At 36.5% G+C, this 26,010-nt stretch overlaps 1 pseudogene; it reads right to left on the reverse strand.

Annotated features, from left to right (window-relative positions):
- Window positions 1–20,351: 20,351 nt before the first annotated feature.
- Window positions 20,352–20,448, reverse strand: LOC121211953 (uncharacterized; annotated as a pseudogene).
- Between the last annotated feature and the right edge of the window lie 5,562 nt (window positions 20,449–26,010).

The raw sequence follows: 26,010 nt of genomic DNA on the forward strand, positions 1-26,010 counted from the left end.
TTTAGCAATTCAAAACTTAAAAGACTTGGGGTGTTACAACTATCCCCTCCTTAAAAGAAATTTTGTCGAAATTTTCTTAATGACAAAATTTGATACCCCTTCTTTTTTCAAATCGGGCCACCATTTTGCACCTCTAATTCCAACAAAATTCCAAACAATACATCTCCTTAAATTCCCAACAAATACCTCTTTACGATTTAATTATAGAAACATTAATAACAGATTCCTCTACCCTAATTCTTAATTTAACTGATACATTACTTGTAATTAAAATTAATAAATGAAAGTACATTTTAGAAAATGTACCTACATTGACATCAGATGCATCTCAGTCCTTGTGATGCTTAGTTGGGTAAACCAAAACAGGCTACCTATCTTCAATTTTGTTTGCTCTAGAACCTGACTCAATATTCTCTATCCTTGACAACTGTTGTAATGCCTCAGTTGTAGACTTTGATAAGGCACTTAAATAGTGATGTGACATTTTTCAAGTTCCAATAAAAACTTAGATTATATTAATAGTTTTTTCTAGTTTGAATAAAGAGTGTTATCTTTTTCTCTCTTAAAACATTGAAACCTAAGTCTAGAGGAATCGAAAATATCCCTTCAAGTTGGATTGGAAAACCTGGATTTATCAGTAATATTTCTATGCCAAGGTAAGTTTTATGGCTCTAAGTAGATTTGTATGAGTGAACGAAAAAGTAAAGCTTTATACGGGGGTTATTTAGGTTTGAAATGATTGTAAAGTTTCATTGTATGGATTTTAATATTGATATTCTATTTTATAAGGTAATGGTTGTTGTTGTCCCTAATTTAGTGTTGGATCTAGAGTCCATGTTACTATATGAATTTGTCAGGTGAGTCCCTAAGTTGACTCCTGTATGTTGTATGTTGTTCATTCTAGATACTTCTGTAAAACATTGTATGAACTATGATCTGAAACCAGAAAAGGATGGTATGATGAATATACTGATATATGAATGTTTTTGTGAGGGTTACATGTGTAGTGGTATAAATCTGATAAGTATAGAGTATGTGATAAGTAATCTGAAGTTGCAGCGCAACTGTATGGGTATTTCTTGAATGTATGCGATGAAGTGTGCGTTAAGCTTTAAATGGTGCCAAGCACAAAAGGTCTATTAAGTGAGTCTGTGTCTGTTCACTGCGATGGAGTCTAAAGGGGTCTGTCAGGACATTAAACACGACCACTAAAAGGAAAGCCTATGGCCATGGCACTGTATCGTGTAAGACCATAGTTGGTGGGATATGGCATCATATGGAAAGAACCAAATGAATTTTATTACCTAATGGGGTTCTCTGTGCTACCTAGAACAATGAGGTGAAAATCTCACGAAATGTGAGACTAGGCAATCCCTGTAGTAAACACACCAAAAAGATGGAAGCTTTTTTGGCGATATAAGATATGGAAGCCTTTATGGCGATCTAAGATATGGAAGCCTTTATGGTGATCTAAGAGATGAAAGCCTAGTTGGCGACTTAAGAGATGAAAGCCTTTGTGGAAATCTAAGAGATGGAAGCCTTTCTGGCTATCTATGAAAACGAAGCCTTTGTGGCGATTTATGAATGGATGCCTTTGTGGGGCACTCTAAAGAATGGCCTTTCTGGCAAAATTCTGAAGGAAATGCCTTTGTGGCAGATCCTGAAAGAAATATATAATTTCCATGATGTATTTTGAAGGAATAAAATTCTTAAGGAATAAGGAATGAATGATATGAAAGGAGAATTATGGACTTCGAGCCTTCATGGAAAAAAAAATAAAGGATACGCCCTTGAGGTGGATTATGAAGGAGCATCCTCTATGGCGAATCCTATAGAGAAAGTTTTTACAGCACACACAGAATTGACTACTCCTGTGGCGTGTTCTGGAAAGGGTCCCAAGAATAAACCATGAAGGACGCTCTTTGTGGTGGACTCTATACTAAATAATAGACGCATTTCAGTGAGATCAATAAGTACAAAACGTATCTATTGGTATTGCAATAAGGTACTTAATATAATTCAAATTTATGCAGAGATGGAAATTTTAAGAGATATAGTGAGGTAATGAGAATGTATTCTGAAAATGAATGTAAACATGATATGCTCGAATAAAAGTATAGATCACTTGTGTGTGGATCTCTTCCTAAAGTTTGAGGAAGTTAAGGCTTAATGAACAGTAAATGTAGGTAAGGTATCAAAGGCACTGAAGAGAAGGAAATGATATCAAAGTAAGGTATGGTAACAAATGCGAATAAAAAATGAAAATGGAGACAACTTTTGTTAGAGACTCGATGAAGGAAAAGAGAAACAATATGGTTCATGAAAAATTAAACGCGGTGTGCAAGTATGATTCAGGTAAATGAATGTTTATCTCACGAAGTTATATCAAACTTATTTTTGTGTGTTATGTTTCAGGTGAGCTCTTAAGGGTCTGCACCTAGAGGGATGAAACCAAGGCTATGGTAAAGGAGTGGCAATGCGGGCTATTATGCATATAGAGCAAGTTTGTTGGCATGTTCGAGTCTAAGATGTTTTATATAAGTCTTTTACACAAAATAATTATAATAGACCAAGACATCAATTCAATCACAATTGTAAATAAATTCCCTATATATACCAATTGAATTCTCGTATTATTCACACTTATGTATTTCTTAGAGAAATTTATAATTAAACAGTTGTAATCGAATGTAAATTTGTATAATTGAGTGAGTTACATATGTACCTAAGTAGTAACACCCTAGATTTGGATCCGGTTCATCGGATCGTATTTGGGACGTTACAGCTGTTATTCTTATTTCTATTCTAACCACAGCCCATCGGAGGTAATTAAGCAACCCTTTGATTCTAGACCCGATTCTGTACTGGATCACAATCCCGACAAGGACAATCTCTGACACAATGCTAAGTTGACCCACAATCTAAACAGGCACTCGTCTTCCTCCAACATTCGCCTGGATGGCACCTACCACAAATCCTACCTACTAAAATGCTACCAACCCCAATATCCACTGTCGCAATATTTGTCTGTGGCATGACTTTTCTAGTCCGCTTCTTAAGATGTAGAGCTATACTAGAAGAACCTAACTCTCTCTTACTCTAACTTTTATTTAGTTCCCTTTTCTTATGCTCCACGCATTTAATCTCTTCAACTACCTTAGTATTCTTTACCATAGCTTCGAAGACCCGAATCTGCTATGGAATAACCAAAATTTTCAAATCATATCGAAGTCCATTCTCAAAATAAACACTCTTATCATAGTTAGTAAACACCAAACTCTAAGCATATCGAAGTAGCCTCTAAAACTTGGCCTCATACTTGGTCATTAACTCACCCTGATTAAGTCTAATGAACTCCAATTTACGAGACATAATATACCTTGCCGCCACATATTTCTTTTGGAAGGCATGCTAGAAAAAGTCTCAAGTCACACGCTTAGCTTGTGTGCCTTACACCACAGACTACCACCAGTGGTAAACCTCATCTCTAAGCAAAGATATTGCACCCTTCATGTAACACCCCAAACTCAGCCAGAACGTTATGGTCGAATTTGGCGATGTCACATTGAAGTGTTTCTCGTAAAACATGATATCGTTTGAAAAGCCCAATGTTTATTTAGCTTCTTTGTGTGATCTAGAAAATAATTTTAAAACTTGTGTCACTATCAAAAGTATTTACTTTAAAACGTTATTTATTTTAAAATCTCGTTTATAGCGGAAGCTTCTAAAATGGTATTGTGTTTTGTGGTATTTTGGTAAATCCTGCATGTCTTTTGAAAACCCGCATCCTACCACTAGCAGGTATAAATCATAATAAAAATAATAAAAATACTTAAAGAGGCCTTTTACATAAAAATACCCAAATAAAACTACTTATAAATTAAAAGATAAATTCAGAAGCGTAAGCTGTTGTGTGTCCACCTCCGAGTCCCTCGTAGCACCGATCTGCCTAAGGATTACCTGTACTATTAAAACAGTTGGGTGAGTTTATGAAAACTCAGCGTGTAATCCCAAAAATAAACAAACAGTGAAAAACACAGTCTGGGCTTAAGCCCATATCAGTAACAGTTCAATATTAGTTACGGCCTTGGCCCATTCCAGTAGCAGTAGCAGGCTGGGCCTTAGCTAATTTCAATAACAGCATGCAAGCAAAGAGTCCTACCTAATCCATTCGCTACACACCAACTCCGTACCATCCCTACACACCATGTGGGGATTAAATCGACCCACCCAACTGCAGCAGAGCTTCCAATAATATGAATGGCTCAAAGCCATCAGTAGGTCCACAATCGTCTTGTGCAACCCGTGTGACCATATCAGTACAGTACACTTCCACCAAAATATATATCCCATCCCCATGCAATGCATCATGCATCATGTCATAATATCTTAGATGGATGCAACATACATATAACATGGCATGCTCAAATACAGCGATACACATCATAGAGCAAATCAGTCATTTTACCTTGTAGGGGTATTACAGTCATTTACCTTATGGGGGTGTTTCTATCATTTTACCTTATGAGGGTAAAATCGTCATTTTATCACATAAGGACAATATCATCATTTTATCACATAAGGGCAATATCGTCATTTTATCACATAAGGGCAATATTGTCATTTTATCACATAAGGGCAATATCGTCATTTTATCACATAAGGGCAATATTGTCATTTTATCACATAAGGGCAATATCGTCATTTTATCACATAAGGGTTCAGGTACGCTTACCGACCCAACAGAAGGTCACAGTCGTCTCGGGCGACCCATGCAACCTTAACAGTAATATAGTGAAATTGGCCTAAGGCCCATAATGCGGCCCATGTCGGCCCACACACTCGTGTGCCCCATGAAGCCTAATGATGGCCTTGGCCATGTGAACTACACCGCCTGACCTAATATTCCTACACGTCCGTGTGATTTACCTGTGTGGGGCCTACAAGCCCGTGCCCGCACAGCCCATTCAGCCTAGTATGGCCCAAAATGGCCTAGGCTCATGAAATCGCTCATGGCAGCCTCTACGTTCTAACGCCCACAATTTACACATTCGGGATACCTCACGAGCGAGCGCACCCTCGTGTAGAGTCAACAATCCGTTATTTCGACTTTTTTCGTTTTACGATTAGAGGTAGTGTGATTACACACCTGATTACAGAATTAGCGAAAATGACCACGAGTACTTCACCCTACAATCAGTCAAAAGCTTCGGTTAGTCGTTTCCCAAACGACCTATCAAGGGCCCCCACCAAAAACTTGTCTAACAGTTTACCTCTTACCTGATTAAATTAATCGTTTATGACTTGCTTACTGAAGCCGTTTACAAGAGATTGATAAACTGGCCTTAGGGTTCTCTGCAATCCAACCAACGATTATCAATAATCAATCAAATAACAGTTGAACAAGACGAACAGTCGCTTACCAAGAACCCAGAGTCCAGTCTTAGGAGGGAAGAATAATCAGCTTTTACCTACACAAGTCGAGAGTACAGACAGAATGATAGAGGTGCCCCCAATATCATAGTACACTTGCAAAAGCCGAAAACAAAGTGGGGAGAGGTATATGCAGTAACAGTTAAAGTATTAAGATGGAAGAATGACCAGAGGAGAGGAGAAGAATGAGGTATTTGACAAGTGAACAAAAGGGAAGAAAAAAGTTGATTAGCAACAGTCGAGGGGTTTAAGAGACAGAGATAGGAGTATTCGACCAAAAGCATCAAATCAAGAAATGGCGATTGAAGAAAACTGAATGAGGGTGGAAAACAAATGGCATTCCGTTAAGGGCAAGAAGAAGAACATGAGAGGAAACGATTTGCTACCAGAGTAGGGAAGAAAAGAAGAGCAACCCGAAACATACCCAAAATGCAAAATACCTGAGGGGTCAACAATGTTTGGTCTCAACAACAAAAGATAAAAAGAGAAACAACAAAGTTTCTAGCACAAAATCGACACCCTCAGAATAAAATCCCAAAATGTAAAAAGGAAACAGAATTTCCCAAAACCAATAATTTTTGACGTAAAAGCTAACTTAGCTGAAATTTTGTGTACCTCGTAACCAATTTCGGCACAACACCACTTCTCTTCAAATCGCACTTTTTCCTCCCTTAATTCACTCCTCATATCTCTTCTCAACTCCCTCCTACAATCCCTTCATGACCAGTTCAAACTCCACTCCACTTTGCAGTGTTTTAGTCAAACTCTACTACCTCCCACAACCAACAGTAAAAATAATCTCCATTTGCATAAGCAAGGATTCGAACATCAGACCACTAGCACACTCCACACGCCACTATCCACTAGACCAGCAGGCTTTTTATGTCATAATTTACCAAAATAAACTTATAACCCTACTGGCCAAAGATAGGGTTTTATCCTCGAAAACCAAAATTTTATGGAAGCCAAGACTTAAACCCATGGCTTCCCAGACACTTCCAGAGCACACAACCACTAAGCCAAGCACTCAATTGTGTCACTTTCAGGCACAATTAAATATTTATAAGTAGCTTCCCAACTGCTCCCACGCTCAAGACCTAATACTTTTGGGCCTAAATTTAAGGCGTTACAATTCACCCCTCCTTAAAGAAATTTCATCCCCGAAATTTCCCACTATCAGAATGGTCACTTAACACAGATTACACCATTGTGCTCTCACTGTGCACTCTAGTTCCAAAACATTACCACACTAAACTTGAATGTTTCCAGTACAGTCTATAAATAGACTAGGGTATCGCGTTAATCCAATACTCAGTCGCGTGATCATGCGACCCAGCTCAAGCACCTTCATGGCTCCACTGCAGCTTTTTGTACCTCTTCTGCGAGTACCTCAAGTGTTCATAATCGAATTGTGTCTTATCTTTGTTAACAATTTTATGCAGATCAGTTTACAGTTCCAGTTGTTTATTAACAGGTATCTTATGGAATAACAGTATCAGTATTTAAGAGTTTTGTCTATTAGTTTTACTACAATTTCAGTATACCCTACCTAAGAGTTTGTAGTACTACCTACAGTAGTCTTAGTAATCCTACCTATGGCAGTTTTAGTCAAAAATCAAAATACAATTTTTAGAGAGAACTTACAGGATCGGCGCGGAGACTCGGTGTACCACACATTCAGTAAAACATTTCCAAATACTTCAAATCATTCGAAACAGTTCTCTTTGAATTTCCAAGTTGAAAAATAAACCCAAATCCACAACCAAGTTTTGCAACCTAGCTCTGATATCACTAAATGTAACACCTCAAACTCGACTTGGACGTTATGGCCGAATCAGGCGGTGTCACATTGAAGTATTTCTCATAAAACATGACATCATTTGAAAAGCCCAATGTTTATTTAGGATCTTTGTGTGATATAGAAAATAATTTTAAAACTTGCGTCATTATCAAAAGTATTTACTTTAAAACATTATTTATTTTAAAATCTCGTTTATCACGGAAGCTTCTGAAACGGTCTTGTGTTTTCGTGGTATTTTGGTAAATCATGCATGTCTTTTGAAAACCCGCATCCTACCACTGGCAGTTATATATCATAATAAAAATAATAAAATCCCAAATTAAAGAATAAAACTTAAAGAAGCCTTTTACATAAAAATACCCAAATAAAACTACTTATAAATTAAAAGATAAATTTGGAAGCGTAAGTTGTTGTGTGTCCATCTCCGAGTCCCTCGCAGAACCGATCCACCTAAGGATTACTTATACAATTAAAACAGTTAGGTGAGTTTACAAAAACTCAGTGTGTAATCCCAATAATAAGCAAAGAGTGAACAACACAGTCTGGGCCTAAGCCCATATCAGTAAAAGTTCAATATCAGTTAGGGCCTTGGCCCATTTTAGTAGCAGTTGTAGACTGGGCCTTATCCCATTTCAATAACAGTAAGTAAGCAAAGAGTCCTACCCAATCCATCTGCTACACACCAACTCCATACTAGCCCCACACACCATGTGGGTATTAAATCGACCCACCCAACTCTACACACCAAATCGTACTGAATTCGATACTGAAACAGCATTTATGGTAGAGCTGCCAGTAATATGAACGGCTTAAAGCCATCAGTAGGTCCACGGTCATCTTGTGCGACACGTGCAACCTTAGGTCCATAGTCGTCTTGTGCGACCCATGCGACCATATTAGTATAGTACACTTCCTCCAAAATATATATCCCATCCCCATGCAATGCATCATGCATCGTGTCATAATATCTTAGATGGATGCAACATACATATAAAATGGCATGCTCAAATACATTCATACACATTGTAGAGCAAATCATTCATTTTACCTTACAGGGGTATTACAGTCATTTTACCTTATAGGGGTACTTCAGTCATTTTACCCTATAAGGGTAAAATCGTTATTTTATCACATAAGGATAATATTGTCATTTTATCACATAAGGGAAATATCGTCATCTTATCACATAAGGGCAATATCATCATTTTATCACATAAGGGCAATATCGTCATTTTATCACATAAGGGAAATATCGTCATTTTATCACATAAGGGTTTAGGTACACTTACCAACTCAACAGAAGGTCACAATTGTCTCGGGTGACCTGTGCAACCTTAACAGTAAGACAGTGAAATTAGGCCCAAGGCCCACACACCCGTGTGGTCCACGAAGCCCAATTATGGCTTGGTCGTGTAAACTACACCGCCTGGAGTAATATTAGCCACACGTGTGTATGGTTTACCTGTGTGGGGCCCACGAGCCTGTGGAGCCCACACGGCCCATTTCGGCCTAGCGTAGCCTAAAACGGCCTAAGATCATGAAATCACTCATGGCAGCCTCTATGTTCTAATACCCACGATTTACGTGTTCGGGATACCACACGAGCGAGTGCATGTTCGTGTAGAGTCAACAATTTGTTATTTCGTCTTTTATTGTTTTACGATTAGAGGTAGTGTGATTACATACCAACAATTATCAATCATCAATCAAATAACAATTGAACAAGACGAGCAGTCGCTTACCGAGAATGCAGAGTCCAGTCTTAGGAGGGAAGAACAATCGACTCTTACCCACACAAGTCGAGACTACAGATTGAATGATAGAGGTGCCCCCAATATCAAAGAACACTTGCAAAAGCAGAATCAAGAGTGGGGAGAGGTATATGCAGTAATGGTTAAAGTATTAAGATGGAAGAATGACCAAAGGAGAGGAGAAGAATGAGGTATTCGGCAAGTGAACAAAAGGGAAGAAAACAGTCAGTTAGCAATAGTCGGGGGGTCTAAGAAACAGAGATGGGAGTATTCAGCCAAAAGCATCAACGCAAGAAATGGTGATTGAAGAAAATCGAATGAGGGGGGAAAAAGAATGGCATTCAGTTAAGGGTAAAAAGATGAACACGAGAGGAAACGATTTGCTACCAGTATAGGGAAGAAGAGAAGTCGATCAAACCTAGGCTCTATAAGGAAGAGCAACCCAAAACATTCATGAAATGCAAAATACCTGAGTGGTCAACAACGTTCGATCTCAACAACAAAAGAGAAAAAGAGAAACAGCAAAGTTTCTAGCACAAAATTGACACCCCCAGAATAAAATCCCAAACCGCAAAAAGGAAATAGAATTTCCCAAAACAGAAAATTTTTGAGGGAAAAGTTAACTTAGTCGAAATTTTGTGTACCTCCTAACCAATTTTGGCACAATACCACTTCTCTTCAAATCTCACTTTTTCCTTCCCTTAATTCACTTCTCATATCTCTCCTCAACTCCCTCCTCATGACCAATTCAAACTCTGCTCCACTCTGTAGTATTTCAGTCAAACTCTACTACCTCCCATAGCCAACAGTAAAAATAATCTCTATTTGCACAAGCAAGGATTCGAACCTCAGACCACCAGCACACTTCAGACGTCACTATCCACTAGACCAGCAGGCTTTTTATGTCATACTTTACCAAAATAAACTTATAACCCTACTGGCCAAAGATAGGGGTTTTATCCTCAAAAAGCAAAATTTTATGGAAGTCAAGGCTTGAACCCATGGCTTCCCAGACACTTCCAAAGAACACAACCACTAAGCCAAACACTCAATTGTGTCACTTCCTTGCGCAATTAAATATTTATGGGCAGCTTTCCAACTACTCCAACGCTCAAGACGTAATATTTCTAGGCCCAAATTTGGGGAATTACACTTCAACTTTTGCTCTGCCACCAGTGTTTCTCCCCCTCTTTTGTCATAAATTTTTTCTCCTTTCCATATTTCTTTATTTTGTTTGTTCCCTACTTGATGCCATTGAGATATTGTGGATTACCTCTTGATTCTTCTTTTGTAATAGAAATATAACACCCCAAACCCGGCCTAGATGTTATGACCGGATCTGATGCGCCACATCAAAGCGTTCAAAACATTCCGTATTACTTAGTTGGAAAACTTAGTTGGTGTTGTAAAAGACACTTTTAAAAGTAGGTTAAAGTGAATGGAAGCTGTGCACCAGGTAGGAAACCAGGAAGAAGAGGAGGTGAGTCCGTCGGACTGCATAAGTACCAAGCTCCCTTCAGATCCAATCCTAGACATGCACACCGCCATTGCCACACTCTAACATCTCGTATAATTTTGAGAAAACCGTTTGGTTAGGTCCATATTAAGAAAATGATTAAGGTTGAAAATGTTTGCTAAGCGGAAGTCTTACTCGTATTCGTGTTATTTTGAAATCACTTAATGTTTTTGAAAACGCGTCCTAGAGCTAATCTATTTCGTTAGTTATCATAGATCAGTTTTATCATAATAGAATTAAATAATAAAGAAACAACCCAAACCATAAAAATAATTAGTGGCCTTATTACAAAAAAAACCCAAAACCATAAACGAAAAATATGGAAAATCTAGTTCACCGGAAGAAAACGAGTTTACAGAAAACGTGTGGCCACTCTGAATCCCGCCCAGCTCCAAGTCCACCAACTAGGGCTCACCTGCAAGGATGGAGGAAAAAGGGGTGTGTTTGGGAAAACTCAGTGTATACAGAAACCCATCCAAAGCCCAAATCAGCTCGAGCCCGTTGGGCCTAAGCCCCATTCAGATAACAATACACAGTGGACCGAAGCCCTTTTCAAAATACAGTAGCAAGGCCTTAGCCCCTTTTTACATAACAGTGTGGCCCATAGGCCCAGTTCAGTAACATAGGTAACAATAGTAGTAATGCATGCAAACCCATCTGGGGAGACTACTCAACCCACCAACCGCTACACTGCCCCGTACCAGCCCTACACTCCATGTGGGGAATATCTCAACCTACCCAGCCCTACACTCCACAGTTGCAGCAACGCTGCTAAAATATCAGTAAGTTGAGGCAAAGCCTCCAGTACGTGGATGAACCACTTTCAATACTTCCTCCATCAATACCCCAATCCCATGCAACAGATATTAATAAAGCATATCATGTACAATACAGTATTAATCAATCATGCAGCTTAGCCAATTTAAACCCTAGGGGTATATCAGTAATTTTGCTCTTTAGGGGTACTTTTCGTAACTTAGCAACTACACAAGCTACTTCAGTAATTTTCAATAGTTTTATGAAGTTTGGTTCCACCATCTAACTAACAGGCTAATTTGCCCATCTCTTACCCATATTGGTCCGTAAGCCCATTGGGCCCAGTTTTGGCCCATCGAGGCCCTCTTTTTCCGAAATACATTAAGACGTCACACAAACATACTTACCACCTTGCGGTGCTAGATCTAACCATCACTCTACGTCTTGAGAGCATTCGCATACTCACAAGCCCATGAAATGCCGGAATTTTGGCATTTCGGCTTTTGCCGAATTGAACTAAGAAAGGTAGTTCGGTACACACCTGATTCGCGACGACTGCTACTGAGATCCCTTTCGATGTCCTACAATTGATTAGCACAGTTCTTATTTACAAACCGTAATCACTAAACCCAAAACTTTCTCAACCAAAGTCGACCCATGTTCCTAAAAAGCCTTTGAACCCTTACATTTTTGCCAAAATCGATAGCTAGCTCCGAATCCGATTGTTCCAATGATTCACGCTTTTGATCCAACGCTTAAGAAGACTCTAATCACCAAAAGAAAACATCAGTTACAAACCCTTAAAGCCTTATGCTCAAATCGACAGCCTCCCTAATTTTTAGGGACTTTGGCTTTTCCTAACATCGTAAATTAAGAACAGATCTGAGATGATAAGTACTTACCCCTTACTCCTACTTGATTTCCATGCAATCCGGTGTAGATTTATCCTTATAACAATGTTAAAACCCGAATCCAGGGGTTGAAGAAGTTTCGGCTATAAGCCCCTAAACCAATAGTACTTTCGGCTTTTGGGTGGTGAAGGAGATGACGATATGAGGCTACGACCTTGAAGTAGAATTGCCGTCAGGTATCTAGGATTAAGAAAAGATAATCGTAGATTAATAAAAACAAAAGAACATAGAAGGACCTGGCTTTGAAGAAATCGGCACAAGCAGTGATCACAGGATTTCGGCTTTTGCGACTTCGGCAAAGGTGCTGATGAATAGCAGGTTTGATGGACGGCTTTGGAGAAGGAAGTAGAGAAAGAAGAACAGGATAGGTGAAAGTTTCGTCTAGAGAGGAAAAAGAGAGAAAAGAAAAACCCTTGTGGTGCTTGAGCAGAAGAAAACGACACCTCACAAAGCCCTAGGTGCCGAAATATTAACCTCATAACCCTCTGCCGATTTTTCCCCCTTCAATTCCCAAAATTCGGCCAACTCCTAACCTCTCTCCTAATCCCTTAAATCTCTCCCCTTATCACTCCTTAATCCAAGCGTTTAGACTGATTCAAACTCTCCTCTAGCAGGATCCACCTGGACTCCAACACTTACCCCTCCAGCACTTAAAAATAAATGCATCTTATTGTCAACATTGGGAATCGATCCCATGCCTTCCCCAATGCTCCACACGCCACTTTTCTAGGAGCCTTGTGGCATCACCCTTGCCACTTTACCAGAGGCTCATTTGTGATGCAATTTACCCATCACTCCACTTAAGGGCCACTTAGCCAGAACCCCCCACCCTTTTTAAGTCGAAAATTCAAAAATCCAACCGGGTTTTGGCCAACACACGGGCCTTCTATAAGCCCATTTACCTACTCAAAAATATTAATTTCACATCCAAATACAATATTTTAAAATCTTTACAAAATATTGAAAATCGCGAATAAATCCGAAAATCAGGATGTTACACGTAAATCCAAGTAAAGGTAAGTAATGTCGATTTATTGTTTGATTGCAAGGTTTAACTCATTCTTTGAGCAAGATGAGTTGTTTGTGTTTATTCTCATTTTTCGTTGTGTTAAGCATTCTTGTGGTCTTTGATTAGGCAGAGGGTGAGGAATTCAAGATCCTCCGGTGGAGTAGTCACTATTTTTACGTTGTCTTTTTGTAAAGTAAGTGCTCGTATGCTGATTTTAGGGACTATTTTATTTTGGAAAATGGGATGTATTTAAGTTAAAATTTGGGTTAAGTTGTGTTTGTTAATCGATGTAATTTGATACTGTTTGTAGGTTTCGGAGTGTGCTATTGTGTTCTTGATTAGAACTATCATTAGCTACATGAATCTAACCCAAAAACTTAGCTAGAACTTGAAAAGACCTGAAAATAGAGGTTTTTTTTGGAACTGCTCAATGTCACACAGCTATGTGGCTAGGCATGTGTACCACACGGGCATGTGGTCGGCTGTGTGTTAGACCTTGTAGAGCACATTGGCTGGCTAGTTGGGTCTTGTAGGCCACATGGGTGTGTGAAACCTTGTTGATCAATTTGAAGGCCCGATTAGGAGACACTAAAATTGGATCCGTGGTTATTTTGCAGGCATATAATAGCGTTAATTCAGTATGTTATGTACTAGGATGCTTAGAAAGTATGATAAGTAGGATTAATTTTGTATAAGCGATATGATATGACATGATCTGTATGTTTGGGTGTGCATGCCATACCGAACATGTGATAGGAATATATGTTAGTTTGATTATGCATGTGTATCAGGGTGAGTTTGATATTTGACGAAAGAAGTGTATTTTGGCAATATTATTGCAAATTCTAGTAGTTAACCACAACATTTGTCTAGCAACTCGGCTATATCTTTATGAGTGGCATACCACCATGTACCAGTGTGATTGGATAGGTTAACTCATGCAGTCCTTATTAGTCTGATTGATTGGTTAGAGATGGTGTGTAGCAAATGGATGGGAAAGGTTTGTTCTGATATGTTATATGTTTCTGAAATATGAAATTCTATTATTATATTTGTATATGTGTCTGTTATAAGTAAAATTATGCACGTAGGCCAAGTCACACACTGGGCTTCCAACTCACTTGTCTGTGTTGATTAATTTCAAGTGATCCTCAAACTTAGGATTGGCGGCGATTCCAAAGCTCGGTTTAGACATTTTCAATTTTAAGTATGTTTTGGTTTAAATAAGGACTTTACGGAATTTTGAACTGTTAATTTGTTTTTGTGATATTGGAAATACAAAAATTTACACACTTTTTCATACCTTTTTTAACTTAAATTCATGCAAAGTCGGTTAAATTCTTGTTGAAAAATAATTAATTTTTATAAAATAATTAAAGTGAAATTAAAATATGAACATGTTGAAATTTATTTGATTTTATAATTATTTTTGATGAATTTTGGTTATTTTCAACAGATTTGCACAAAGGGCGAAAAATGGCTCGGCAAACACTGCCAGAAGCACATAACCAAGAAGCAATTTGAAGTATCGAGGCGAATTAATTTCCACCCTAGGATGGTCCAATTATGTATATTTATTCATAATATAATTAATTTTAATTTATACCCAATTTAATTTGGGCTAAATAAATTATTATTAATTAATTATGGAAAAAGTGGTCCAGTTGAACCGAACGGATTGAACTGAACTGGCGAAGGATTGGGCAGCCCAAAACCGTCCATATGCTGACCCAAATCAGCTTATTAGCTGATTAATTAAGCTTGCAAAGAAGCCCTTGAATACTTGTCAAAGTTGCATTCAAGCCCCTCCACAATTGGTGGCTTTATGAATTTGCCTCAAGCCATATTTAGCAAAGTTGAAGCCATCAACTTTGCCACATAGATGGCCAGCCAAGGGGTGGCTCTTTGGCTGCTATTTTTAGAAAATTTTAGCTGTCAGATTCAGCTATAAAAACCCCCTTGGCTGATCATTCAACCTCAATTCATTCACATCTCTTCTCTCCTCTCTCACTTTCTCCTCTCATTTTTCCATTTCAAGTCCCTTGCTCTTGTGCCGAAATCTCCCCTTGGGAAAGGGTTATTCTTTAGCCATTTTGTAGAAACATTGAAGTGTTCATAGTAGCCTTGACCAGTAAGGACAACAAATAATGAAGACGGAGCAACCTAGTCAAGCCACAGAAAAACACCAAATTTGATTCTTATTCCCTATCTCTTTAATTTTTGTTGTTATTATGATGAAAATATCTATGAATATTTATGTTGTTGGAATGGTTAATTTAATCGGTTTAGCTTGAATTTAATTTGTGTTGGTTTGACTGCATTTCATGTACTTAAATTATTAAAATTGTGTTTATGTTGTTATAGGCCGCGGTAAAATGCTTGATTAAGTAAAATCATGCTTAAGTTATTCTTGCATTACAATTGTGAGGTAGCTAATGAATTAAATAACAGATTGAAGTTGTAATTAATGGACGCATTACTTAATTAATGCGTGTTTATTCTTCTAAGGTAGCTAAAGATTAAATTAGCAATGTATCTGGCGATACACGTGCCTTGCATAACTTGCAAGATAATTGTGGTTAAACTATTTCAAGGTAGGGATACCTTGTTACCTCACATAGTCTTTTATGTGCTTATTAGATTTAATTAATCAGTTGAATTGACATAGGGATATGCAAGAGATTAGTTCAATTTAATGAGTATGTATGTGCAATAACATGTTTGCTTATGAAAATCTATTTAATCATTTGAATTAACATAGGAATATGTTAAGAGATGAATGGATTTGTGTAGGTGAATATGTTCTTAAGTTAGAAAATTACCAAGTTGCCGTGAATTTATTCGTAACAATATAAGCATGAGTTTAATAATTCTAAGTTAAAGAAATGTAATTAAATCAACACGATGATGTCATCTTGATTAAATCATATTTTGAAATCATGCATTTGAGATTTATTTCTTTAGTTATTTAGTTTAAAATCTTATTTTTCTTAATCACCCTTTTTAAAACAAAATATTTTTCTTCACCAAAGTGTGTTAAATTGCATTCATAAATAATCCTTTTCACAGTCCCTATGGGTACGATAACTGGACATTTACTTGTTGCGATTGTGTACACCTGTACATTTCCGTCGTTCCAAGTTTTGGCACCGTTGCTAGGGACTATTTTAAAAAGTAATTATTTGTGAATTTGTTAGTTTTACATTTTGGTTTATTTTTCCTGTTTAATTTTTAATTTAATTAATTTTTTTGTGATTATTTCAGGTGTTTATGAGTATTGACCGAATTATTGACATACTTCGTGTAGACCCTGAGATTGAATGAACTTTCCAACGGTGAAGAAGACAAACAAATCAAAGAAGGATCAAAGATATGAACTTCAAAAATCTGATCCAAGGAAATGTAGCAAACGCTGCTCAAAATCCTATCCTTATTGCTGATGATATGGATAGACTTTACGACAGTATGTCGTGCCAGTATTTAATGATATTAATCTGGGTATTAGGAGAACCGAAATTGAGGACAATAGTTTGAGCTGAAGTCAGACATGTTCCAGATGCTTCAGACAGTGGACCAATTCAGTGGAATGCCTACTTAAAATGCTGGCCTACACTTCAGACTGTTTATGGAGGTGAGTGATTCTTTGAAATTAGACAGAGTACCCAAAGATGCATTACAATTGAAGCTGTTCCCATATTCATTGAGGGATAGAGCTCGAGCCCGGTTCAACTCATTGCTACCGAACTCAATTTCCACATGGAAAGAGTTAGCAGAAACATTCCTTATGAAGTATTTCTCACCTAGCAAGAATGTAACACCCCTTACCCGTATCCAATGCCGGGACAAGGTCCGAGACATTACTGAACCTAAACATACACATACATGCAATAAACTGGGCCATAAAATTTCTTTTAATTCAAACATTTCAAACACATGTATGTTGTCCCTTAATTGGGTCTACAAAGCCCAAAACATACATGGGGATTAATTTAGGACTACACTGAGAGCTCTAAGAAGATTCGGAAAAACTTAGGGAATTTTCCCAAGAAACAGGGTCAGACGCCCGTGTCTCCTAGCCGTGTCTCCTAGCCGTGTCTCAACCCGTGTGGCTAATACTTAGGCTATTTTCCAAGCCATATTTCTCACCCATTTAATCATTTATCTTCACCAACATTTTAATAAATTTATGAATCAATTTAAGGTATTCAACCAAGCCTTATAATTATCATCGTTTGTTCATTTAGTAGCCATATCAATCATGATAAAATCATAATAATTTAAATCTCAAACTTACTAAATACAAGTCATACCAATGGCTAGTTACAGTTATATCATTCATAAGCCAACATGGACTAATCAATTAATATATATCAGCCATATCTCTGTAATTTAAATATATTTTCATAACAACTTATCTTGATTTCATACTATTTCATATTTGAGCTTAAATAACCAAAGTATTTGAAATATCATCTTTATTCAAATAGTACACATGAGATACATAATTCCATAATTATGAATGAACACATTTATCAAACATATTCCATATTCATATATCAATGTCTCATGTCTCCATATATCAATAACTGTCATTTTCATGAATTTTGAGTTCAATTTCATAATTATTTGTCTTGTGTTCAATTTATTCCATGTCGGAACTTTATTCATTAAATCATTTGAAATATAAATACATATGGACAGTACACTCAAGATGAACAATTATATAATCACAAATGAAATCATTCATCAACCAAATTCTATACTCATGTTATATCAATTTGTACTTCTTTATATCACATAGTTCCATGTAACACTTACCAAACTTTGTCAAATTAGTGAACGTCTTACGGAATTGAGTACTTTGTTTTCTCAATGCCATAGTTCAACTATGGTCTTATACATCTTCACATAATGATGCCATAGCCCAGCTATGGTCTTACACATATTCACATATCGATGCCATAGCCCAGCTATGGTCTTACACATAATCACATATCACATATCGATGCCATAGCCCAACTATGGTCTTACACGGATAACATATCATATATCAATGCCATAGCCCAGCTATGGTCTTACCCGAATCACATATCTCACTGATGTCATATCCTAGATATGGTCTTATACAGTAGCATATATCATACCGATGCCATATCCCAAATATGGTCTTTTACGAAAGCACGTAATCACATCTCTTCGATGCATAGCCTAGCTATGGTCTTATACGGAATTCACATATCACATGTTGCCATGGTCCAACCATGGTCATTTCCGTCAATTCGTTTTAGCCACTGAACGAAAGTACTCAACCCTGCGTTCCACTCAATTTGAACATTTAGTTCAATTTTCATACTTTTTCAATATTTACAATTTAATAATGAACATATGAAATAAAAATTTACATCATTACTAATTCAACGTTTATTGTTTATAATCGGGCATGTAATCAATTTATACACAAATCATTCATATATTTTTCCTCCTCCTCCTCTCCATCCACATCCTTGGTATAAATAACACACTTGTTAGTAACCTTATCCATAATTTTCACTAATTACTTATGTGAATATTCAAGCTATCCACCCGTGTCATAGTAACTAAATTATTTATATCTGGAGCTACGGAACTCCAAATTAAGATCCGCTAATTTTCCTTGAAACTAGACCCACATATCTTTTTACCATAAAATTTTCAGAATTTTTGGTTTAGCCAATAAGTATAGTTTACTATTTAAAATCACCCTTTTTCTGCTGTCTGACAGTTCTTACCCTTTTTCACTAAAAATTTATTATCTCTTCATATAAGATTCAAATGATGTTTTTGTTTATTTCTCATGAAAATAGACTCATTCAAGATTCTATACATATATATATATTTAAGCCTCTAATTATTTTTATTCAATGTTTTATGATTTTTCAAAGCCAGAACAGGGGAACCCAAATTCATTCTGACCTTTTCTCACAAAATTCATTATATCTCATGATTTACAAATTCATTGCTTACACCGTTTTTTCTATGGGAAACTATACTCAATAAGATTTAATTTCATATCTTTTTGCATCTTCTAATTTAATTTCTAAAATTTATGGTGATTTTTCAAAGTTAGTCTACTGCTACTGTCCAAAATTGTTTTAGTGCAAGCTGTTCATTGCCATTTTTCCCCTAAGCTTTTAATAAATCACAATTTCGTCCCTACTCAATTAGCCTCTCAATTGAGCTGATTTTTCTCAATTAAAACTTTATTCTATCACTTTAAACTACTTTAAAACCGTTGAAAATCATAATTTCAACACTAAACTTTAATTCCAAACATTTTCACAATTAGGCCCTAAAATCAATTTCCATCAATTTTACTTGATAAAATTATCATATATCAAAATTTAAAGCTTCAATTCTATGTTTATTCATCATATGATTCTAGCACTCATCCATAACAACTTTAAAAATTAACCATGAAATCAAAAACTAATGAAATAGTAAGTTGGACCCAATTGTCAAAATCCAAAAACATTGAAAGTTTAAGGAGAAAGCAAGAATTAAACTTACATGAACCTAGAGTATGAAAACCAGCTTGAACCCTCTTCCATGGTTGTTTTTCAGCTGATGAAAATGAAGAGAATTGAAGAGAATTCTAGATATTCCCATTTGGTCAAATTTTAATTTAGTTAATTTTGGCAATTTTCTAATTTTGCCCTTATTTCACCCATTTCCTGACTTTTCTCAACTATTCCAGCCCAAAATATCTTCTATGGGCTTATTTGCACTTTAGGTCCTTCCTCATTTGAAAATTGAGCTATTTAATCCTTTTAGCAACTTTTATACCTTTTTCAATTTAATCCTTTTTATTTAATTAAGCACCCAAGCGTTAAAATTTTCTGACGAAATTTTAATACTTTCTGACAAAATTTTAATACTACCTTATTGATACTCCATAAATATTGATAAAAATATTTACGACTCAATTTATAAAATTGAGATCTCGATTCCTGTTTTTCTCAATTTCTTGGCTTAATAAATCTTTATAAAACACTAATTACTAATTTGAAAATCTCTCAAAAATCACATTTGACTCATAATTATTAAATAAATAAATTTATGAGCTTATTTGTCGAATTTAGTGGTCTTGAACCACTATTCCTGACATAATTGAAAGTCGGCTATTTCAAAGAATGCTAAGTTAAGGAACGAGATCACTGCCTTCCAACAAATGGATGATGAGTCCTTGTATGAGGCATGGAAGAGTTATTACGAAAGTGCCCTCATCATGGAATCCCACATTGCATCCAACTTGAGACATTTTATAATGGTCTCAATGCTCACACAAGGATGGTAGTGGACGCTTCTGCTAATGGTGCTCTCCTTTCTAAGTCTTATAACGATGCTTATGAAATCATTGAGAGGATTTCCAGTAACAATTACTAATGGCCAACCAATCGAGCAACATTAGGAAGACGAGTTGCTGGCATACATGAAGTAGACGCTCTTACTTCACTCGCATCTCAAGTATCATCAATATCCTCAATGTTAAAAAAACCTTACCACTAATGGGTCTAACAGTTTTATAGCACAGCCACCAACCCAATTTAAAAATATAGCCTGTGTTTACTATGAGGAAAGACATTTGTTCGAATAATGTCCATCAAACCCAGAATCTGTGTACTACATAGGTAACCAAAACCAAAATCGAGGAAAGTAAGGACTTCAATCTAATTTTATAACCGATCGTGGAGAACTCACCCCAATTTTTCCTGGAGTAACCAGGGGGCTAGAACCAGTAACACTTACGCCCAACCTAGACCAACCCAGCAGCCTAGTTTTCCCCAACAATTTCAGAAACCAACCCACGCTGAACCATCCAATAGGTTAGAAAATCTGTTAGGCATACATGGCCAAGAATGATGCCTTAATCCAAAGCCAAGCAGCTACATTGAAAAACTTGGGAAACCAAATCGACCAGCTTGCAACTGAACTCAAGAACCGACCACTAGGTGCCTTACCTAGTGATACGAAAAATCCAAGGAATTTGGGGAAGGAGCATTGCGGAGCATTGCAAAGCATTGACATTGAGGAGTGGAAAGATAGTAGAGCCCAACACCATCGAAGCTGAAAAGGAGCAAGTTGATGCTAAAGATTTAAAGGAAGTTCAACCGAGTGTCGAAATTCCAGTTTCATAAGAACTAGAATCTACAAAACCTGACAAGGTAATTTCAGAACTAGCTAATTCTGATCAACTAACAACTCCGTTAGATGCAGAATTGCTACAGAAGACGAATCAACCAGTTTCAATAAAGAAACCACCACCATCCTACCCTCAAAGACTTCAAAAGCAAAAGTAGAAGATTCAATTCGAAAGTTCCTAGACGTACTTAAGCAACTTCATATCAACATCCAGTGGTTGAAGCACTTGAGCAAATGTCGAACTACATCAAATTCATGAAGGATATATTGTCCAGAAAATGAAGTCTTGGAGAATTTAAGATGGTAGCTCTGACGAAGGAATACAGTGCATATCTTTTAGACAAATTACCTCCAAAGTTGAAGGATCTTGGATGTTTTACAATAGCTTGCAACATTGGAGCAACGTATTTTGGTAGGCATTATGTGACTTAGGTACGAGTATTAACTTAATGCCTATGTCAATATTTAGGAAGTTGGGGATAGGTGAAGCTAGACCAACTACGGTTACACTTTAATTAGCAGATAAATCTTTAGCACATCTAGAAGGAAAAATCGAGGATGTATTTGTACGTGTAGATAAATTTATCTTCCCTTCTAATTTTTTATCCTAGACTTTGAAGTAGACAAAGAAGTGTCAATTATCTTAGGAAGACCGTTCTTAGGAATCGAAAGGACCTTTATTGATGTACAGAAGGGCGAGCTTACTATGCGTGTTCAGGATGACCAGGTAACATTTAACATTTTTAAGTTTATGTGATTTCCTGACACAATTTATGATTGTTCTGTAGTGTCCAATTTAAAGGATTTAATATTGGGGAAGGAGCTCAACTATGTTGAGGATCCATTGGAACAAATTTTGACATCAGATCCTCCGAATGATGAAGAGCAAGATGAATACTTAGTGTTGTTAGAAGCTAATCAAAAGGAACTTAATCCACAATCCTGTTTTGAATCTTTGGAATCAGAGAAAAGGGATTATGCCCAACCAAAAGCGTCAATCGAGGAGCGACCTAAATTAGAACTCAAGGTACTACCTTCACATCTGAAATATGTTTATTTAGGTAACTATTCTACTTTGCCTGTGATTGTTTCAATAGAATTAAAGCGTCAATCGAGGAGCCACCTAAATTAGAACTCAAGGTACTACCTTTACATCTGAAATATGTTTATTTAGGTAACTCTTTTACTTTGCCTGTGATTGTTTTAGTAGAATTAACTAGTAAGCAAGAAGAGAAACTCATCCTTGTATTGAAATAATTCAAGAAGGCTATTGGATGGACCATAGTCGATATTTGTGGAATTAGTCATCTGTATGCATGCACAAGATTATCCTTGAAGATGGAAAAAAAGGGACGATTGATGGACAACAAAAATTGAACCCCATCATGAAGGGCGTAGTAAAGAAAGAAATCATCAAGTGGTTAGATGCGGGTATAATTTACCCCATCTCAGACAGTTCATGGGTAAGTCCGGTCCAGTGCGTGCCAAAGAAAGGAGGTATCACAGTCATTGAAAATGAGAATAACAAGTTGATACTGACTAGAACAGTTACGGGATGGAGAATTTACATCGACTACTGGAAGCTAAACAAAGCGACTAGGAAAGATCACTTACCTTTGTCATTTTTGGACCAGATGTTGGATAGACTAGCAGGGCGAGACTACTACTGTTTTCTCGATGGATACTCGGGGTATAATCAGATTATAGTAACACCAGAAGATTAACACAAGACAACAGTCACCTACCCGTACGGTACATTTGCATTTAGACGCATGCCATTTGGTTTATGTAATGCACCTGCTACATTACAAAATGTCTATTTTTACGGATATGGTTGAGAAGTATTTGGAAGTTTCTATGCATGATTTTTCAATATTTGGAGATACTTATGACGATTGCTTAGCCAATCTAGCAAAGGTACTAAGGTGATGCGAAGAAAAAAACCTAGTACTCAACTAGGAAAAGTGCCACTTTATGGTACGAGAAGGGATTGTTGTAGGGCATCGGGTAACAGGACATGGAATAGAGGTTGATAAAGCAAAGATAGATGTTATTGAGAAACTCCCACCTGCAACATTTGTAAAGGGTGTTAGGAGCTTTTTGGGCCACACCAATTTCTATTGAAGATTTATCAAGGACTTCTCCAAAATTGCTAAACCCTTATGCAAATTATTGGAGAAGGACTCGACATTCAAGTGTGATGAGGAATCCTTAAAGGGTTTCAAAGATTTGAAGATCCAGTTAGTTATGCCACCCATAATTATCACACTAGACTGGGATTTGCCATTTGAATTGATGTGTAATGCAAGTGACTTTGCGATAGGAGCTGTCATGGGCCAACGAAGGAACAAAGTTTTTCATCCCATCTACTATGCAAGTCGAACTCTGACAGGAGCTCAACTGAATTATATGGTAAGAGAAAAAATAGTTACTTTCTATTGTGTTTGCTTTTGACAAGTTTTGATCTTATCTTATAGGCACCAAAGTGACTGTCTATACGAACCACTCGGTAATTAAATACTTACTTTCTAAAAAATACGCTAAGCCGAGGTTGATTCAATGGGTACTTCTACTTCAAGAGTTCGATCTAGAATTTCAAGATCGAAAGGGAGTGGAAAACCAAGTAACAGATCACTTGTCCAGATTCAAGCCGCAAGAAGGGAACTCTCCTCTTTATACTAATTTGAGAGAAGTGTCCGGATGAACACATACTAAAGGTAAATCATGTCCATAATACCCCTTGGTTTGCTGATATTGCTAACTATTTAGCTTGTGGTTTGATGCCATTGATAAGACATATCATCAAAGGTAAAAGTTTCTTCACGACGTGAAGTGCTATTTCTGGGAAGAACCATACTTGTTTAAAAAGTGCACGATCAAATGCTCAAGAGGTGCGTGGCAGAAGATGAAGTACAAAAGATTCTATACCATTGTTACTCAACTCCAAGTGGGGGACACTTCGAAGGTACTCGTACTGCGGCCAAGGTACTGCAAACCGGATTCTTTTGGCCAACACTGTTCAATGACACATATACTTACATAAAGAGTTGTGATCAATGTCAAAGGGTTGGAAATGTCACCAATAAAAATGAGATGCCTCGAACAAATATCATTGAGAAACATGTGTTCACAAGGTTTGGAAACCCAAGAGCTATTATGAGTGATGAAAGGTCCCATTTTGTGAACAAGTGGTTGAAATGGTTACTAGATAAACATGGAGTGAAACACAAGGTCACTACAGCTTACCATCCGCAGATGAATGGGTGAGCTGAACTGGTGAACAAAAAGATCAAAGCCATACTTGAAAAGGTAGTTTGTCCGAACCGACGAGATTGGTCCAAAAGATTGGATAATGTTTTATGGGCTTACAGAACAGCATACAAGACACCTTTAGGGATGTCACCCTACAGGTTGGTCTTTGGGAAAGCCTGTCATCTACCCCTAGAGTTAGACCACAAAGCTTACTGGGCCTTTCAACAACTTAACTTGGATCTTAAGCTTGCTAGAGAGAAATGGATGGTCCAACTCAATGAGCTAGAGGAATTTTGAATTTTCTCGTACGAAAATGCCAAATTACTCAAGAAGAGACTTAAGAAATGGCATGACAAGCACATTCGAGTTCGAGAATTTGAAGCAGGTCAGCAAGTCTCATTATTTAATTCCAGATTAAGGTTCTTTCCAGGTAAATTAAAATCACGTTGGTCCGGTCCATTTACAATTCATCACGTCCATCCATACTGAGTTGTTGAACTCCAAGGTAAGGGAGGTAATTTTCAAGTTAATGCTTAGTATCTGAAACATTACTGGGGAGATAAGACTGAACGGAATCAAATTTTGTTCATTTTATCAGATGTTTGAATTTTCTTATTTTCCTTTTTAATAAATGATTTAGGGTTTATTTTCAGGATTAGTAGGTTTAAATAAATTTTGTCTAGGAGATTAGAACTTAAGCAGGACCGCTTGTGACCCCTTCAATCTTTCCTGGGAATTGATTTTAACATAATTTTTTGAGAAATTATTCCCTAAATAGAAATTAAATTTTTGGTTTTTTTTAAATAAAAGGTTCAATTTTGATCCAAGTTTTAAATTGCAACTGAATTTCAAATTTTCATTAAGTCTACGGACTTAATTGAAGTATTTTTAAAATTTGGTTCTCTTTTTGTAAATAATAAAAATAAGATGTCTCTTTTTGTAAATATTTTTAAAAGGCTTCTAGAATAAATGGTTTTAACAAAAAAAGATGATAATTGTTAATATATAATTATATCCATTATAATATATACTAATTATTATCAACTTTATAGAGTTAATATTAGTGTTAATTTAATCATGTTTTATTTGATAAGTTTTTTTTAAGATGATAATCTTTAATAAATAATTATATCTATTATAATTTATATATTAATTTTAATCAATTTAGCATAGAATTAGGATTAGTTTATCTTATTTTTTAATAGCATTAATAATTTAATATGCATATATTTAATTATTAATTGTTGTTAACCTAGATTAGAATTAGAACTTAGAGTTTTTAGCTATTAAATTTCACTAAGAATTCTACTTTAAGTCCAATTTCCTTCATTATAAATACCACCTTCTTCATCATTCATCACACAAAATCCTAAAGCACCAAAAACCTTTAAGTGCCAAAACCT

Source organism: Gossypium hirsutum, chromosome A12 (genome assembly GCF_007990345.1).
Source record: "Gossypium hirsutum isolate 1008001.06 chromosome A12, Gossypium_hirsutum_v2.1, whole genome shotgun sequence".
NCBI classification, from domain to species: domain Eukaryota; kingdom Viridiplantae; phylum Streptophyta; class Magnoliopsida; order Malvales; family Malvaceae; genus Gossypium; species Gossypium hirsutum.